Source organism: Balaenoptera acutorostrata, chromosome 19, assembly GCF_949987535.1.
Source record: "Balaenoptera acutorostrata chromosome 19, mBalAcu1.1, whole genome shotgun sequence".
NCBI lineage: Eukaryota > Metazoa > Chordata > Mammalia > Artiodactyla > Balaenopteridae > Balaenoptera > Balaenoptera acutorostrata.
In genome coordinates, this window is record NC_080082.1 from 62,074,405 (window position 1) to 62,093,717 (window position 19,313).

At 44.2% G+C, this 19,313-nt stretch overlaps 1 protein-coding gene and 1 pseudogene across 1 annotated transcript in view; one reads left to right on the forward strand and one right to left on the reverse strand.

Moving 5' to 3' along the window:
- Positions 1–19,313, reverse strand: part of LOC114235400 (zinc finger protein 665-like) — a 427,904-nt gene that overhangs the window by 208,293 nt on the left and 200,298 nt on the right. The window lies entirely within an intron of this gene.
- Positions 11,257–12,664, forward strand: LOC103013552 (L-lactate dehydrogenase A chain-like; annotated as a pseudogene).

Sequence of the window (19,313 nt, forward strand, 5' to 3'; positions counted from 1 at the left end):
TTCTATGGGAAGGGTGGAGACTTCCAAGGTGTTCAAAAAATGGTTTAAGAGAACAGGGAATGGTGATTGGCTTGATGTGTTAAGGAGATCACTTGATGAGATTTGAACTTTCAGTTTGTATCAAAGGAGGGAGTCCTCAGGGTTTTTTGTTGTTGTTGTTGTTTTTTAATTAGTTTGCCCACATAGGTAGAATAGGAAGAGGTTGTCCTGCTGCCTAAAGCTGTCAGTAGTCAAACATCATAAAATGGATTCAGACTGTTTAACAAAACAGGGAATGTTTACTCTTGAAACTCCTGATTTCTTGATTAGGAAACAGTACAGTTTTCTTCATGCTAATAATTTATTACATTTCTTTACCTGTGGCACACATATGTTCCATTGTGCAATATGGTTTTTGAAAATGCTTGTAAAACACTGTTTAAATAAATTGCCCAAGGTGTTTTTACCCTAGGTTAATAAAAATTAATGTTTGGACAAGGAATTATATCCAGTCTGCTGGCATAAACCATAATGGAAAAGAATATAAAAAAGAGTGTAGGCTTCCCTAGTGGCACAGTGGTTGAGAATCTGCCTGCCAATGCAGGGGACATGGGTTCGAGCCCTGGTCTGGGAAGATCCCACATGCCGTGGAGCAACTAGGCCCGTGAGCCACAACTACTGAGCCTGTGTGTCTGGAGCCTGTGCTCCACAACGGGAGAGGCCGCGACAATGAGAGGCCCACACACTGCGATGAAGAGTGGCCCCCGCTCGCTGCAACTAGAGAAAGCCCTCGCACAGAAACGAAGACCCAACACAGCCATAAATAAATAAATAAATAAATAAATTTAAGAAATTCTCCCCTCAATAAAAACAAACAAAAAAACAAACCAAAACAAAACCCCACAATCAAAATGTGAAGATTTTAAACAGAAATAGAATGTTTATAAGTCTATACTCATTAAAAAAAAAAAAAAAGAGTGTATATATGTGTATAATTGAGTCTCTTTGCTGTACAGCAGAAACTAACAGAACGTTGTAAATCAACTATACTTCAGTAAAAAAATTAATGTTTGGAAATGTTTACCAGATAATATATGTAAGCAGTTTTTTAGAAGAGCAGTTATCCATAGGGTATCAAAATTTTATTCTGCAGTGTTTTTACTAAATGTCTTGTTGTTTAGTTTTATAATTTTACCTTTAAACCAGTGATTACCTTTGAGCTAATATTTGTACAGGTGTGAAGTTTGAATGGAGTTTTTTCCCCCATTGTGAACATGTTATTGATTACTACCAGTTTTTGAAAATACTTCGTTCATTGAATTGCCTTGGTACCTTAGTCAAAAATCTGTTGGAAGTACAGTGGCCCTTGGACAGTGCAGTGAGTTAGAGGTGTTGAGTCCCGAGTAGTCAAAAATCCACGTATAAGCTAATATTGGCCATCCATATCCGTGGTTCTGCATCCTTGGATTCAACTGAGTTGTGACCTTGTAGTACTGTGATAGTGTGTTTTGGGAAACATGCATGTATAAGTGAATCCACACAGCTTAAACCCGTGTTGTTCAAGGGTACACTGTACTCCTGTGGGGCTGTTTCTCGTTTCCTCATTCTGTTCTGTTGGTCTATGTGTCTGTCACTCGAGAAATCCCACACAGTCTTGATTACTGTCACTGTATTATAAATCTTATCGTGTGGAGTGATTCCAACCACTTCAGTATTTTTCAGATATATTAGCTCTTCTATTTCTTTTGCCTTTCCATATTTATTTTAGAAAAATCTTGTTTGTATCTTCAAAAATTTTGTTTGGAAATGCGTTAAACCTGTATGTCAATTTGAGGTGATTTGTCATCATTTCTATGTTGTGTCTTACCTTCAATGAATATGGTATGTTTCTCTAGCAATTCATTGACTGTGGTATGTTTCTCTAAAATGACCTAAATGAAATGTCATCTTTGATTTCTTTCAGACCACTGTAGTTTTCCATATAAAAGTCCATGTTTTGTTAGATTTACACATTTTTCTTCCAGTTTTACTTTTCTGAGCATTTAAAGAAGATATTACATTTTTTATTTCAGTATTCATTTGTAAATTGCTACTATATAAAATTTCAATAAATTTTTGCGTGCGGTACTTGTATCCTGACACCTTGCATTGTATACTTTTTCTAGAAATTTCTGTAGATTCTTTTGATTTTCCATATACATCATTTCTTTAAAATTTCTATTTCTGCTGTAACAGCTTACCACAAACTAAATGCCTTAAATCAACATAGATTTATGCTCTTGTTTTTCTGGAGGGCAGAGGTACAAAATGAATCCAAAACATTGTGAGTCTGACTCCATTTTTGAGGTCTGACTACAGACACCTTTAAGACTTGGTACAAGCTCTTCCTCTTCTGCACATGTTATCAGGGCAGGCTGATAATAAAGCCTGAGTGCTCCATCCCTTGGCAGGACTTGTAGGTTCACACCACAAGCAAGTACCATCACCACAGCCCAGTCTTGTATCCACCGTAACGCAAGAACATCACCATTCTCTGCTTTCTCTAGCCATTTTGGGAACAACTTGGTCCACCCTGGTCTCCCCAGAAAGCCCTCCAAACTAAACTTTGTGTGGGGTTCCATCCTTTTCCAGCAGAAAAAGCAAAAGTACAGGGACTTCCCTGGTGGCGCAGTGGTTAGGAATCCGCCTGCCAATGCAGGGGACATGGGTTCGAGCCCTGGTCCGGGAAGATCCCACATGCTGCAGAGCAACTGGGCCCGTGAGCCACAGCCACTGAGCCTGCGCTCTAGAGCCCACAAGCCTCAACTACTGAAGCCTCCGTGCCTAGAGCCGGAGCTCTGCAACAAGAGAAGCCACCGCAGTGAGAAGCCTGCGCACCGCAACGAAGAGTAGCCCCCACTCAGCAACTAGAGAAAGCCACACAGCAGTGAAGACCCATCGCAGCCAAAAATAAATAAATAAATAAATTCATTAATTAAAAAAAAAGCAAAAGTACAAATTAACAACAAATAGGGCTTCCCTGGTGGCTCAGTGGTTAAGAATCCGCCTGCCAGTGTAGGGGACATGGGTTCGAGCCCTGGTCTGGGAAGATCCCACATTCCGCAGAACAACTAATCCCGTGCACCTGAACTACTGAGCCTGTGCTCTAAAGCCTGCGAGCCACAACTACTAAGCCTGTGCACCACAACTACTGAAGCCCGCGTGCCTAGAGCCAATGCTCCACAACAAGAGAAGCCACCACAATGAGAAGCCCGTGCGCAGCAAGGAAGACCCAACACAGTCAAAAATAAATAAATAAATGTATTTTTTTAAAAAAACCTAAAAAAAAACCCAACAAATATTTTGGAGAGTGCATACGTGAAATTTCTAGTTTATAAATCCCATTGTGTATGTTCATTCTTAGAGGAAACTCATGAACCTTGATCTTTTCCAGTTATTTCTCTGAGCACTGCAAGCACAAGTGATAGATTGTGTCCTTTTAATCCTTATTTATGAAATGTTCTTTTATTTCCTCATAGTTTTTATATGCTTACTATATTTCTATTTTCATTTCATGTAGATATGCAATCCATGGGTCTAACTTCAGCACTAAAAAAAGCGTGTAGAAATATAATCTTGTGTATATTCAGGTAAGGAGAGGCAGTTTGTAGGGAGCTTGAATCTGAAGTTCCACTGACTTGATATTTTCATAGTAGCCCCAGAAATAATCAGGGATACACTTTGGAGTTCATAAGTCAAATGCAGATTATGAATATATATTTCCAAAGTTGAACGTCGTTTTGTATATAACGTGGAAAGAAATTGTTTAGATGCCCCTCAACCTAGAGAGCCTAACGATGTATTATGTATTATGAAGTGCCCCAAGGAGGTGGGATACACTGGGGTCAATAGAAAGCTTATGACTCATTCAGGATTATAAAGGAAAGATTACATTACATTACATTAATTTTTGAATCCCTTACAAGCATGCTTTACTCTAGTTCCTTTCATTAAACTATCTTCTGTAACACTGTGTCTTCAGTGTCTAGAAATAATACTAATTTTCATTAATAAGTGATATACAACAGCTATTCCCTTTTAAGAGGACAGAAGATCATTGTTCCCCTCCATTTTTTCTACCATCATGATACTCATATGAAAACTTCATTCTCTCAGTGTCCAGTTGTACTGTGTTTCACGATCATCTGGTAGAGTAACTCTTTCCTATAATCATCAGCAATAGCCCTCAGTCATAGCAAATCTAGAGAAGGGGCAATGACCACACAAACCACTATATTTTAGATAATAGTTTTATATCTATACTCTGCCCCTCCCCATGCTGTCAAGTTTATTATTTATAACATTGCACCTTAAAATGAGTGTCCTAGTTTTTCACAGTAAGCTGGATATGAATAAATCCCACCTAATGAAGTAGGTCCTTTCATCTTACCCATCCCTTCCCTAAGACCATCATGGTGATAAAAGAATAGCAAGTAACGAAAGACTAACAGCAGATTTCAAACTTCAGGTTATAGGTCGTTAATAAGAATACACCGTTTTCAAGAAACTTCAAATAATTGAATAAAAACATTTAATAATATGCAGATAATTAGGTTTTTCCACAGGTATCCTTGCTTCATTGATAGACACCATCTCATGAGTTTTTTTTTTTTATACAGCAGGTTCTTATTAGTCGTCCATTTTATACATATTAGTGTATACATGTCAATCCCAATCTCCCAATTCATCACACCACCAACCCCACCCCACCACCACTTTCCCCCCTTGGTGTCCATACATTTGTTTTCTACATCTCTGTCTCTATCTCTGCCCTGCAAATGGGTTCATCTGTACCATTTTTCTAGGTTCCACATATATGCGTTAATACACGGTATTTGTTTTTCTCTTTTTGACTGACTTCACTCTGTATGACAGTCTCTAGTTTGTTTGTTTTTTTTTTAAGTAGCCTTTCTTTTTTTTCTTCCTGTTGTTCCATGCTGCTTGCAGGATCTTAGTTCCCTGACCAGGGATTGAACCCAGGCCATGGCAGTGAAAGCGCTGAGTCCTATCTGATCTTGGTTGATCTTCATAAGTAATGAACCTAGTTCCCCTGAGTGTAAATTTTCTTATCGTTAAGTCCATTGAGACCGTTGTTTGAACATTTATCTCCATTACATTTGTCATTTCTGTCTAGTATGAATTCTTCGTGGTGTGTGCTGAGGTAATTGCTGAAAGACCTTGACTCACTTGTACTGTTTGCATATTATATGAATACTTTCATGACCACAAAACTGTGTATTGTTTACAAAGTTGATCACACTCATTACATTTGTCAAATTTCTGGAAAGAATTCTGTTATGTTCCAGAAGGCTTAAAATTTGGATCAGCTTTGCCATATACTTGTGTGTTTTTTCTCAAAAATGTATATTCTGATACCAAGTGAGGTATGAGCCCTGGTTCCTGGCTTTGCCACATACGTTAGTTTTATATGGTATTTCTCCACAATGGAGTTTGTTTTTATTTTAAAAAAAATTTTTTTTTTTTTTTTTGGCCATACTGCATGGCCTGTGGGATCTTAGTTCCCCAACCAGGTATTGAACCTGGGCCCTCAGCAGTGAAAGCCCGAGTCCTAATCACTGGACTGCCAGGGAATTCCCTCTCTTTTTATTTTTAATTGGAATATAAGTGATGTACAATATAATGTTTCAGGTGCACTATACACTTTTTTTAAAATTTTTATTTATTTATTTATTTTTTGCTGTGTTGGGTCTTCGTTTCTGTGCGAGGGCTTTCTCTAGTTGTGGCAAGCGGGGGCCACTCTTCATCGCAGTGCGCGGGCCTCTCACTGTCACGGCCTCTGTTGTTGCGGAACAGACGCTCCAGAAGCGCAGGCTCAGTAGTTGTGGCTCACGGGCCTGGTTGCTCCGCGGCATGTGGGATCTTCCCAGACCAGGGCTCGAACCCGTGTCCCCTGCATTGGCAGGCAGATTCTCAACCACTGCGCCACCAGGGAAGCCCTACACTTTTAATATTTGTATACATTATGAAATGATCACCACAATGAGTCTAGTAGCCTTCTTGTCCCCAAACAAATTATGATGTTATTGACCATATTCTTTATGCTGTATATTACATCACTGTGACCTATCTATTGTGCAGTTTTAAATGTGACCCTCTTAACTTTTTTTTCTTTTGGCCGTACCACCTGGCATGTGGGATCTTAGTTCCCTGACCAGAGATCTAAACCGAACCCCCTCCAGTGGAAGCACGGAGTCTTAGCCGCTGGACCACCAGGGAAGTCCCTGAAATAATGCCCCTCTTATCTCACCCCTTTACCCCTTTCTCGAAATCATATGTTTGTTTTACCAGTCTCCACTGTATTTCACTTTTTTTTAAAAAATGCCATATATAAGTGAAACCATGTGGTATTTGTTTTTGTCTGACTTTTTTCACTTAGCATAGTACGTTTTAGAGCCATCTATGTTGTTGCAAATGGCAACATTTCTGAGCAATATTGCATTCTATATATATACACACCACATTTTCATGATCAATTTGTCCATCAGTGGTGTTCAATGCAGTCTTCACATTAGATGGATGAGGCATTTTGTAAATACATGTGTGCCGCCTGACCAGAGATCCTCTTTCATGCTATCAGGGTGGGGCCCAACTTTAATGAATAATATTTAAGGATCTCCAGTATGTTCTAATCTGTATGTACCATTGAGCATCCTGACTGAGTCCCCCCATTCCTGAGGGCTGAGATCTGGGCTGAGGCTGAGGGGTTCTGCTCTGCGTGGGGATGGATCAGGGCTGGTCTGTGACCTGCAGGGGATTGTCGGGTCCAGCTGAGGTTCTCACCAGAGAGCACAGTGACTTGAAGGAAAGTGTGGGAAAACTGCCTTGCTGGTCTCTGTGTAAGAGTTTACTGTGCTGAATCCTTCCTGCCCTGCTAAGGTTCCCACCGTTGTATGGTGGAGTCTGAAACAAAGGGTTCTGAGAAAACACACAGGTTGTCAAGTTGGGGGAGGAAAACATTAGTAGCATAAGGCTTCAGAAGCTATTTTGTTCATTTCTGGCTTTTTGGTTGGTTTGGTCAGTTCAGAAAGTGTTTCGCAAAGAGGCAATTTTAGAATTTTGTTCCTGTTTGGAAGCTTCCAGGTACCCGTGAAAATAAATATACCGTTCGTCTTGTTTAATTTTAGAACTGCAGTCTTCAAATTTAGTCTAAAGGAAAACGAGTCTGGGGAGATGGAATGATACTCATAATGGCCACTGTAATTCTGGATTAATTTTAGTTTGTTCAGCCCACTTTGGTAAAAATGTGCATGTGTAGCATTCATACTTTTGATGCAGGAAGGAAGACCCCTTCCAGGACCCAAGAGTGGGCCCTTGTCTAACACTCAGAAATGAATTGTCCTTGGAAACACACGTACTGACAAAGCAAAAGACTTTATTGGGAAGGAGCGCCTGGGTGAAGAGCAGCAGGGTAAGGGAACCCAGGAGAAGGGCTCTGTCACGTGGCTCTCAGTCTCAGGTTGATGGTCATGGGGTTAGTTTCCGGGTTGTCTCTTGCCAGTCATCTTGCTTGGTCCATTTTTGGTCTGACTCAGGGTCCTTCCTGGGGTGGCTTTTCTGTGTCAGATCTCAGTTCCTGTTTTAACCTTTTGCCTTTAAGTCACCATGGCTCAGGCCTTTGTCTTCCTTCAGTTCTAGGCTCTGAGAGGGCCCCTCCATCCCCTCCAGCCAGTCTCTGTCACATTCACCAGGGTTTATTGCCTCCGTATCAACCCCCCTCATCAGAAATGCCTTTCTCCATTGATCATTTGGAGTCTTTCCCCTTTTCCGTTTGTTGAAGGGCGCACCATGTTTCTCTTCCTCCAAGGATGGGAGGAAAAGATGTAGGCAGTCCTAAAAAGCCCTACAGAACTGGTGTCCTCGTGCAGTGTCCTGAGCTGTCCCCATGGTTAGTGTGCTCTGTCACTGCCCCGCTGTAGCCCCCAGGTGTTCCAGGCTGTGCCCATCCAGGGGCCAGGCGCCACCTTGGACAAGAGCCTTGATTTAACAGTAGCTCATCTGCTCAGAGTCAGGGATAGTGATTTCACTGTTCTGAGGGTGCAGATGTTGGGAACCTAAGGGGGCATGTAGGAGGCCCCCCTCAATGAGCTAGGGTATCTTTTAATTACCTGTGAGTGGGGAGAACAGGAGATAAAAACCCTGGGAACCGTCTGTCTTGGAGATTTCCTCACTATACTCAAATGCCTTTGTAACTGGACTTCATAACAACCCCAGTTGCTGGTCAGTTCTCCCAGGAGGGCCAACTTCTTAACCTTCATACTGAATGGCCAGTGTCCTTTAGGTGGCAGCTTGTGTGTATTCCTGTTGTGATGGCTTTACTGAGAGGTCCTTGTGTCTTTCAGCCTTGTTTGCCCATGAGTGCTTTGGGAACAGGTAGAAAATTGGGGAAATCGAAGGGAAGCCTGTTGGGCTCTGCAGCAGAGACATGGCCGCAAGTCGGGGCATCAAGATGTGTGCACCTGTCCCTTGTGGGCTCAAAGGGTGTGTGGAGCTGTTGGCGAAGGGTGTTTCAGTTCTGGCTGGAGCACCTGGAATTAGGTTTATGGGTAGTTGTGGGGTGCATTGCATGGTTTGAGGTGCCAGAGTGTCTTAGCTCAGGTTCCCTGGGACCTAGCTGCTGACACTGAGGTTTCCATGCATTGGTTTATTCGGATAGTTCATGATCATACCTCGGGAAGAAAGAAGGCAGTGGATTTAGGCAGAGAAAAACACTTTTTCTCCAATGTTAGATGTCTTCCCTGAGCTGAGCCTGCAGGAATCCTTCAGTGCAGGAGGATGGGTGCCTTGTCCTCAGGCGATGGAGCTAGAGGGTGCCCTACCGCATCCACTCCACAAGTGACTTGTGTCGGTCTTTTGGGAGGTCAAGGATCATTGTGCAGGGACACTGCTTTGGGAAAGAACTCTGGTGTTCTATTAATTGCTGCAAGTAATAAATCCTTCCTTGTCCGGGGGGGGCCTGGGGAGGGAATCACTGTGCTATTTTTAGAGTAATACAGGGAAAAGTTCAGAGATCATTTTGTGGGTTACCTTTTGTGTTTTTTAGTATTTTGTGTTGCAAATAAAGTTTCAGATGCACTGATACAAAAGATAAGAAAGAGAGAATTTGGAGTGTTTCCTTGGGAAACGGTGGGGTCTCTCTGTGGCATGTGCATCACTAGATACATCTCTTTTATGTAGTTTTTGGAGATGACAGTGTTTGGTCTGTGGTCACTATGAAAGAAAATATGGTGTTTTGCATGTAGCGTTTCCTTGGGTGTCTTCATACGTATTTTTCCCTCAGGCATGATTTATTAGAGTTTGGAATGTTTTCTGGTATTTTATAGCAGGATGAGTGGATCATTACGGGTTGCATGGAGGCTGGGTTGGACCCCATGAGGGTTTGTAAGTTCATTTGAATCCTGAGCGGAAATTATGAGTATAAACTTCAAATGGCAGAATGTTTTCATTAGATAGATTCTGGTAGGTATGTGTCAGTGGGCACAATTTGAGAGAGGCCAGTAACTTCGTGGATGTAGGGAAATTTATTCCAAAAATCCGAGAGCCAGCAACAGTACAGTGACCTGCAGCCCAGAGGCTCATCTTTGGGAAGCTGTAGTTGCTACTTTCTTACTGCCAGGTCAGTGCTGGTTCTCCTACTGTCCTCTCCCTCCCTGTGTCAAACCTCCGAGTGTACACACACACACACACACACACACACACACACACACACGACAGAGAACAAGGAACAATATAATTGTATAGAATTACTGTTAATTATTCTTCATACATTTGATACAGTTGTCTAATATCACTCTTGTGACTTTTTAAATTTAGCATTTGTTAACTAGAGCCTCTTGATACCGATTGTTGAGCTGCAACTCAGTAAAAGACTGCAAGGGAACGTGAAATGGAGGTGTTTATTACTCACAGGTTCTGGAGGAGGTACAGGATACAGCTGGAGGGAACACGTCAGAATTCAAGGAGGGGTGCAGGCAGAGAGCATGGGGCATGCCCTGAGGCATGTGCCTTCGTTAGGGTCCATGGATGAAATGTTTTGGCTTCTTGGGTTCAGGCTGCATTTGTCAGTGCAAACCGAAAAAAACAGGAATGGGTAGGCTTCCTTGTTGGAAGCATGTCTCATCCAAAGAAGAACCAGGCGAAAGCCTTGGGTGACAGGGGAAAAGGGTTATCACAAGGGCAGTCGGGGGAGTCAGTCATAACAGGAACTTAAACTTGCTGTGACTCTGTGGGCTGTTCCGTAGGACGTGTCGTCAGGGGAAAGGCTCGAGTCAGATCAAGATCCCTGTTGGCCAGTTGCCTACACCAAATAAATGCTGAGATCACCACATTATGGAGTACTTCACCTAGCCTCTCATGGCCACCATCTGTGATTTTAGATTTGTTTTCTGGGTGGTGGCGATTTTCAAATTAAAAATGTAGTCTGTAATTCAGAGTATTTACTCAAATGATCTGTTTCACAAGGGTGAATTGTGGCAGGTTATTCGTTTACCTGAAAATATTGCAATTAGGTTATTTCCCTATGTAAATATCATCATGTAGGCATGTGATAAAACATACATTGTAGGCGTTATCAAGCAGATATTTCCATAAATATATTGAGGGTTGAAATGAAGTTTTTGCATAGCTGATAACCTAGTTTTAATTTCTTTAGGGTTTGTATTAAAGAGAATATATCTCCCTATAAAATGCCCTTAAAACATTGTAAAAATGATTATTCTGTAGATGAAACTAATCTTAATTTCCTCTGAAGACTGTATACTTTACAGGCTTTCTCATCCACACATCACAGAACTTTCAGAAGTAGAAACAAAGACCTAGGGACTTCCTTGGTGGCGGAGTGGTTAATACTCTGCGCTTCCAATGCAGGCGGCCTGGGTTCGATCCCTGCTCAGGGAACTAGAGCCCACATGCATGCTGCAACTAAGAGTTTGCATGCCACAACTAAGGAGCCTGCAAGCCGCAACTAAGGATTTGCTGCAACTAAAGACCTGGCACAACCAAATCCATCAATCAATCAATCAATATTAGGGCTTCCCTGGTGGCGCAGTGGTTAAGAGTCCGCCTGCCGGTGGGTTCCCGCACGTCCGCCCGGCTCCCCCCTGACGTCAGCCTCGCGGTTCTATTTAAGGCCCCTCCCGCTCCCCACTCGGAGTACCCGAGCAGCTACCGCCAATTCCGGGTCCAGCGCCGCTTGCCTGCCCGCCCGCCCAATGTGCACTCCCGATTCCTTTCGGTTCTAAGTCCAATATGGCAACTCTCAAGGATCAGCTGATTCAGAATCTTCTTAAGGAAGAACATGTCCCCCAGAATAAGAATACAGTGGTTGGTGTTGGTGCTGTTGGCGTGGCCTGTGCCATCAGTATCTTTTTTTTTTTTTTTTTTAATTTCAGATTTTTTTTAAAAAATTTATTTATTTATTTTTGGCTGTGTCGGGTCTTCGTTTCTGTGCGAGGGCTTTCTCTAATTGCGGCAAGCGGGGGCCACTCTTCATCGCGGTGCACGGGCCTCTCACTATCGCGGCCTCTGTTGTTGCGGAGCACAGGCTCCAGACGCGCAGGCTCAGTAGTTGTGGCTCACGGGCCCAGTTGCTCCGCGGCATGTGGGATCCTCCCAGACCAGGGCTCGAACCTGTGTCCCCTGCATTGGCAGGCAGATTCTCAACCACTGCGCCACCAGGGAAGCCCTGCCATCAGTATCTTAATGAAGGACTTGGTAGAAGACAAACTGAAGGGAGAGATGATGGATCTCCAACATGGCAGCCTTTTCCTTAGGACACCAGAAATCGTCTCTGGCAAAGACTAATACTGTGACAGCAAACTCCAGGCTGGTTATTATCACAGCTGGGGCATGCCAGCAAGAGGGAGAAAGCTGTCTTAATTTGGTCCAGTGTAATGTGAACATCCTTAAATTCATCATTCCTAATATTGTAAAATACAGCCCAAACTGCAAGTTGCTTGTTGTGTCCAATCCAGTGGCTATCTTGACCTGTGTGGCTTGGAAGATAAGCAGCTTTCCCAAAAACCGTGTTATTGGAAGCGGTTGCAATTTGGATTCAGCGTGGTTCCGTTACCTCATGGGGGAAACGCTGGGAGTTCACCCCTTAAGCTGTCATGGGTGGATCCTTGGGGAGCATGGAGACTCTAGTGTGCCTGTATGGAGTGGAGTGAATGTTGCTGGTGTCTCGCTGAAGCATCTGCACCCCGAATTAGGCACTGATGCAGGTAAGGAACAGTGGAAGGCAGTTCACAAACAGGTGGTTGACAGTGCTTTTGAGGTGATCAGACTGAAAGGCTACATACACATCCTGGGCCACTGGACTATCTGTGGCAGATTTGGCAGAAAGTATAATGAAGAACCTTAGGCGGGTGCATCCGATTTCCACCATGATTAAGGGTTTCTGTGGAATGAAAGAGGATGTCTTCCTTAGTGTTCCTTGCATCTTGGGACAGAATGGAATCTCAGACGTTGTGAAAGTGACTCTGACTCCTGAGGAACAGGCCTGTTTGAAGAAGAGTGCAGAAACTCTTTGGGGGATCCAGAAAGAGCTGCAGTTTTAAAGTCTAAAATCATACCACTTCCCTGTCTAGGCTACAACAGGATTTTAGCTGGAGGTTGTGCATACTGTCCTTTATATCTGATCTGTGACTAAAGCAGTAATGTTAAGACAGCTTAGGAAAAACATCAATTTCCTAACATTAGCAATAGGAATGGTTCATAAAACCCTGCAGCTGTATCCTGATGCTGCATGGCACTTATCTTGTGTGGTCCTAAATTGGTTCGTGTAAAATAGTTCTACTTCCTCAAGAGGTACCACTGACAATGTTGCAGATGCTGCAGTTGCCCTTCAAACCAGATGTGTATTTAACTCTGTGTTATATAACTTCCGGTTCCTTTAGCCAAGATGCCTAGTCCAACTTTTTTTCCTCCAATTAATCACATTCTGGGATTGATTATAAATCCAGTATTGTATGTGTTGTGCATAACTGTTCTAAAGAATCTTATTTTATGTACTATATGTATCAGAATAGTATACATTGCCATGTAATGTAAAAAAGAAAAATCGACATAAATAATGCAGCCAACTATCTAAGTGTTATACCAACGAAAACAATAAATAAACCTTGAACAGTGGGAAAAAACAAAAAAGAATCTGCCTGCCAATGCAGGAGACACAGGTTTGATCCCTGGTCTGGGAAGATCCCACATGCCATGGAGCAGCTAAGCCCATGTGCCACAACTACTGAGCCTGTGCTCTAGAGCCTGCGAGACACAGCTACTGAGCCCGCATGCCACATCTACTGAGCCTGCACTCTAGAGCCCGTGAGCCACAACTACTGAGCCTGTGCGCCTAGAGCCTGTGCTCCTTAACAAGAGAAGCCACTGCAATGAGAAGCCTGCACATCGCAACGAAGAGTAGACCCTGCTTGCATCAGCTAGAGAAAGCCCGCGTGCAGCCATGAAGATGCAGTGCAGCGAAAAATAAAAAAATAAAGTAAGGTTTAAAAAATAAATATTAAAAAAAAGAAACAGAGCTAAAATGTTACAATTTCAAAATGAAAAACTTTCTAATTACAATTACATTATTTTTAGTTATGTTTGACTTAAGTGTACTATGATATAAAGAAGTTTTTCTCGAAGATATTTGAAGGCAATTATTAAGTGTAGAATAGGAGAAGTATTTTAAAGAATAATGCCTTCTCATCAAAGGAATACAATGTTTCTCTTTTTTCTCTCTCTTTTTATTGTATCTGTATGAAATGCTGGAGGCTAACTAAACTTACTGCCCTAATCATTTCACAAGATACGTTCAGTCAGAGAATTCTGTGGTACACCTTTACTGAATAGTGATGTTATCTCAAGTATTTCTCTATCATACTCCGGGGGAAAGCAGGTTTTAAAAGGCAAAAAGAAGCAAAACAATCAAAAAATAATTTACCTAAAAAAGAATACTACAATTTATTGCTTTTTTTAAAAAAATATATTTTTCTTATTATTTATTTATTTATGGCTGTGTTGGGTCTTCGTTTCTGTGCGAGGGCTTTCTCTAGTTGCGGCAAGCGGGGGCCTCTCTTCATCGCGATGCGCGGGCCTCTCACTACCGCGGCCTCTCTTGTTGCGGAGCACAGGCTCCAGACGCGCAGGCTCAGTAGTTGTGGCTCACGGGCCCAGTTGCTCCGCGGCATGGGATCTTCCCAGACCAGGGCTCGAACCCGTGTCCCCTGCATTGGCAGGCAGATTCCCAACCACTGCGCCACCAGGGAAGCCCCTATTACTCTTTTTATAGCAACGGTTAGTGCCCTGAATCCCTGGTTGTCTGGAAATGAGCAGAGCGTTGAGTTTGGCCTCCTGAGTGAGCAGGGACTAGAAACAGAATGTCTGTTCTGTAGAGTTTTCAGTGTGAAAAAGCCCATCCTACCCAGAGTTTTGTAATTCTGTCATTCTAGTTTGTAATAGAAAGACAAGTCCAGCTCTTGTTTCCTGAATTGCTTTTATTCTAACTGCAGGAAATGTTCCAGGCTCCAATCACAGCCCCACAGCTACCACTCGGAGACCCAAGTTTCCAGAGCTCTGAATTGCTTCAGCCTCACTAACGGGACTTTAGAGCAACCTGTTGTGCGGCGGGGAGTGGTGGGGGGGAGCTTTTTATTTAAACCGTCTTTAAGTTAAGAGGAAACGTCTTAGTTTTTGATGAAAGTGACTGCCCGCCCTCCGGCCATCCCAGCGTCTGGGCTCCCTCCTCGCCCCGCCCCTCGCACACAGCGCTCCGCGCAGGCCCCGCCCCGGAAGCCCCGCCTCTCCCCCGAATTAGTAGTTACCTGCGGAACCGGAAACAGGGGCCATGTTTTGAGGGTCACGGTACGAGGTAAGATGCAGAGGTGAGCTGCGCTTCGCTAGTGAAGATCTGTGCTTCGCTGCTCCTCGTACTGAAACCTACTGGCTTCGGAGTTACGATGAACCGTAAATCCCAGCATCCGGCCTCCTACCTAATAGATCCAGACGTCGCCGTTAGAGGTCGGGTATGTTTTCCTTTGGGTTTGAAATCGCTCTGAGGTCCCTGCCCTTCGCTTTACGGCCTTCAGTCCACGTGGACACGGTCTTTAGCGCCGTTTTCCTGTTTCAAACCTTCAGTGGCCCACCGCGTAGCGTCCTCTTCCTTGAGGTGGATTCGCGCCCCCAGTCTCGCCCCCTCGGCCCCTGGAGGGCAGCGCCGGCCGCCCCGCTCCCGGACAGGCCGCGTCCTCTCCCCGGTCCTGGGATTCTGGAGAGCCCGCCCCTCTCCTGAGATCCCCCTCCCTCCCTCCCTCCCCGCCCCTCTGTCCTCGCGTCTCCAGGCCGGTCCTTCAGCTCCCCCGGCCTCCCCTTCGTAGTCAGCCCTTCTCCTCACCCCGCGTAGGGGGAGGTGACCTGGGCCAGACGTGTGACACCCAGTGTTGTTTCTTACCGAATTCCACCCGCTGGAAAATGTCTCTTTTCCGGTAGGCGGGTATGTTCTTCAGTCGCCATTTCTGGAGACACGTGGGCGATGGGAAGTAGGAGGAGTAGAGACGGAGCGACTGACAGAGAAGTAGGAATAACTGAGATGTTGAAGGAATGGGGGAGAACCCATGGCATAGCAGCGTGGGAAGAGGGGCCCTGGATCACCAGTAGAATGGAGGACAATACAGTGGCGAGGCGCTTCACGCAGAGAGTGGCCGGAGAGAATGGAGTTTGAACCTTGGCCTTCAGAGCCACGTGGCTCTGGGAGAGCAAGAGAGGAACAACTAGGAACTAGAAGAGCAGAGGAAGAGAGAGCCGATGGGAAGTACAGCCACCTGGTGGTGCCACAGAGTGGGGCGGAAGGGACTGTGGCCGGGATGGAAACGCCGTAACCAGGGGATGAGAGAGGGGGCCGAGATCGGGAAGAAAGATGCAGAAAGATACGGATATTCAGGACAGTCAGAAAGGTTGGGCGGAGAGAGCAACAAGAGGGGAAGCAGGTCGCAGAGTGGGGCAGGACAGGCGTGAGGGAGGAAACAGGAGGGCAGGAATAGCAGCAGAGCAGAAGGGAAGAAAAAGATGCACACAGAGAAAGAAATAGGGAGACAGATAAACCTAATGAAATGTAAAGATGTAGCAGTGCAGGTACAAGGGAGAAACGGGGTCCAGATGGGTGGTGAGTTCTTTGGATGTGGACAATTAAGTCGTGATACATTGATTTCTGGCTTTAAAATCTAATAAATGTAAATTTTGTTTGTTTGACTTACATAGACAAGGATCAGAATTGAAAAACTGGCTATAAGGTTTGTGCATTTTGTAATTATTTGAATCATAAGATGACTTCCATATCCAGTTCCTATTCAGCCATGGGGCAGTGACTTGACTCAGACAGTTGTCCTTCACCCCCTTACATTTTTTGTCAGGGGGTAGAGGACTGGGTAAGAAATAACTGTCAGCACATGGTACCTCTTGAAAGGAAGAGGCCCTTTGGGTGACCTTTTCGGAATTCATTTCCACCTGATTCTGTTCAGTCAATTCAGACCTTCTCCGAAACGTGCCTTCTCTGGGCCTCAGGGAGCCCACTTGTAACATAGAGATGAGAGACTAGACCAGAAATTCTCAGTCTGAGCAACACTTCACCCCTGAATTCATTGGCGAAATTGGGTGTGTGTCTGTGTGTGGCAGTACTTTTTTTTTGAGTATATATTTATTGCAAAGGTAATATCAAGCCCATGTGAAAATACAGACAAAAAGAAGAAAATGGAAATCATTTCTGATCCCATTCAAAAAAGATGGTACTAATCTTTTAGTATATATCATTATAGTCTTATTTTATGGATAAAGTTTTAATAAAAAGTAGAAGTAGCACTTTTTATTTGGAGTATAGTTTCTTTACACTGCTGTACTGTCATATTCTGATGTACAGCAAAGTGAATCAGCCGTATGTATACATATCCCCTGTTTTTTGGATTTCCTTCCCATTTGGGTCACCACAGAGTATTGAGAACATACTGTATAGCCTTCCCTGTGCTATACAGTATGTTCTCATTAGTTATCTATTTTATACATTGTAGTGTGTATATGGCAATCTGAATCTCCCATCATCCCTCCCCACCTCCCACCCCCACCCACCGTGTGTGGCAATTATTTTTGAAGAGAGTGTCTAGTTGTATTTAGAAATTTAAATGGGTCACAGTCATCCCAGAATGTAAAAGTAAAACAAACCCTAGAAGGGAGACAAGAACATAGGCTCAGAGTTAAAGTGACCATAGTGAGATGTATTTCTCTGCAGAAAGTTTAAATTTGAAGAGAGTTTATGTCAGTCCTGGCACTCATAGCTCCACTGGCTGTTATTTGTCTTTACGACAAAGTCCAGTCTCCTCACTGTGTCTACACAGCCCTGTATCATGCTCAGGGCCCTGCCAGTGTCTCCAGCCTCATCTTGGGAAGTGACCGTTTCCTCATGGTTCACTCTGCCCCGGACACATTCACCTTTTTTCTGTTCCCAAACACCAACACGTTTTCTGTCTCAGATCTTAGTTCCTGTTCTTACCGTTGGCCTTTAAGTCACCGTGGTTCAGGCCCTTTGTCCTCCACATCTTACTTCAGAGATGTGTCCCCTTCCCCTTCCTCTGACAATCTCTGTGGAATTACCCAGGTTTTATTGCCTCTGTATCAGTCACCCTCAACAGGAATGTACTTGTGTATTGATTATTTTTAGTCTTTCCTGCTTAACCTCCATCGAAGGACACAGTGTTCCTCATCTTCCCAGGGTCACTGCAGCACCTCACTCTGGGGATGTTTTCAAGGCTAGGATTGTTGATCGGGCTGAGTACTCCTCAGGAAATACCAAGGTGCCAGGGCAGGTAATGAGGATGGTTCTCACACTTGTTTTAGACACTTCCATTCTAATCGATCCTTATCCTATGTGTCTGTTTAATTACTCAAGAGCAAAAAGATGTAGGGAGGCCTAAAAAGTCCTATACAGCTGGTGTCCTCAAGCAGTGGGTTATGTGTCCCCATATTTAGTCTGCTGTGTCAGTGCTCTGCTGTAGCCCCCAGGTGTTCCAGGCTGTGCATGTCAGGTGACCAGCGGCCCCCTTGGACAGGAGCTTTGCCTTCCGGCAGGTCATCTGCACAGAGTCAGCGTTAGTGATTTCACTCTGCTAAGGGTGAGCAGAAGTCCAGAACCCAGTGGGGCATGAAGGAGGCCTCCCTCAAAGAGCTAGGGTATCCTTTAATTACCTGTGAGTGGGTAGAACAGGAGTCAAGAAACTTGGGGACTGTCTGCTTTGAGTCTCCGTAAATGAACTCACATGCCTTTGTAACTGGACTTCATGACGTTCCCAATTGTTGGTCAGTTTTCCCAGGATGGCCGACTTCTTGACCTTCATACTGAATGGCAAGTGTCCTTTGGGTGGCAGCTTGTGTGTATTCCTGTTGCGATGGCTTTGCTGAGACGTCCTTGTGCCTTTTAGCCCTGTCTGCCCATGAGTGCGTGGAGGAGAGGCAGAACAGTTGGGAAGCTGGAGGGCAGCCTGTAGGGGTCTTCAGGAGGGATGTGGCAGCCAGTGTGGGCTTCAGGGTGAGCCAGGTGAATGGTGTGGGCACCTGTCCCTTGTGGGGTCAAGGCGTCTGGAGAACTCTTTGAAAGGGATGTCTTAATTGTGGTCGGAGCACCTGGAGGTGGTGTGTGTAGTTGTGGGCTGCCTTACACGAACTGAATTGCCATCAAGTCCTAGCTCAGGTTCCCCGGGACATAGATGCTGAGACTGAGGAGTGCATGCATTGGTTACATTGAATAACTCATGGTCACACCTGAGTACGAATGAAGACAATGAAGGATTTAGAAAGACAAACGTTTTCCTCCTGTGCCCTTAGAGATATGACCTGAGCTGTGCGAACAGCACGCTCTGGGTACAGGTGGATGGGCGCCATGGTCCTGAGGGACTGGATCTACAGGGTGCCCCACAGAATCCACTCTGTACATTGACTCATGTTGGGTCTTTTGAGAGTGGAAGGATCATCATGCAACCCTTAAAGTGATATACAGAAAATTTTAGAGATCATTTTGTGGGTTACCTTTGGTGTTTTTGAGCATTTTATTGTGTAAGTGAAGACCATTTCAGATGCACTTTGAAAGATACAGTGGAGAATTTGGGCCATTTCATTGGGAGAGGTTGTGGTCTGACTGTGGCACGTGCATTATTGCATGTGTCTCTTTTTTAATTAGTAGGTTTTGGAGATGACAGTGTTGGGGCTGGAATCATTGTAAATGAAAGTATGGTATCTTAGGTTGA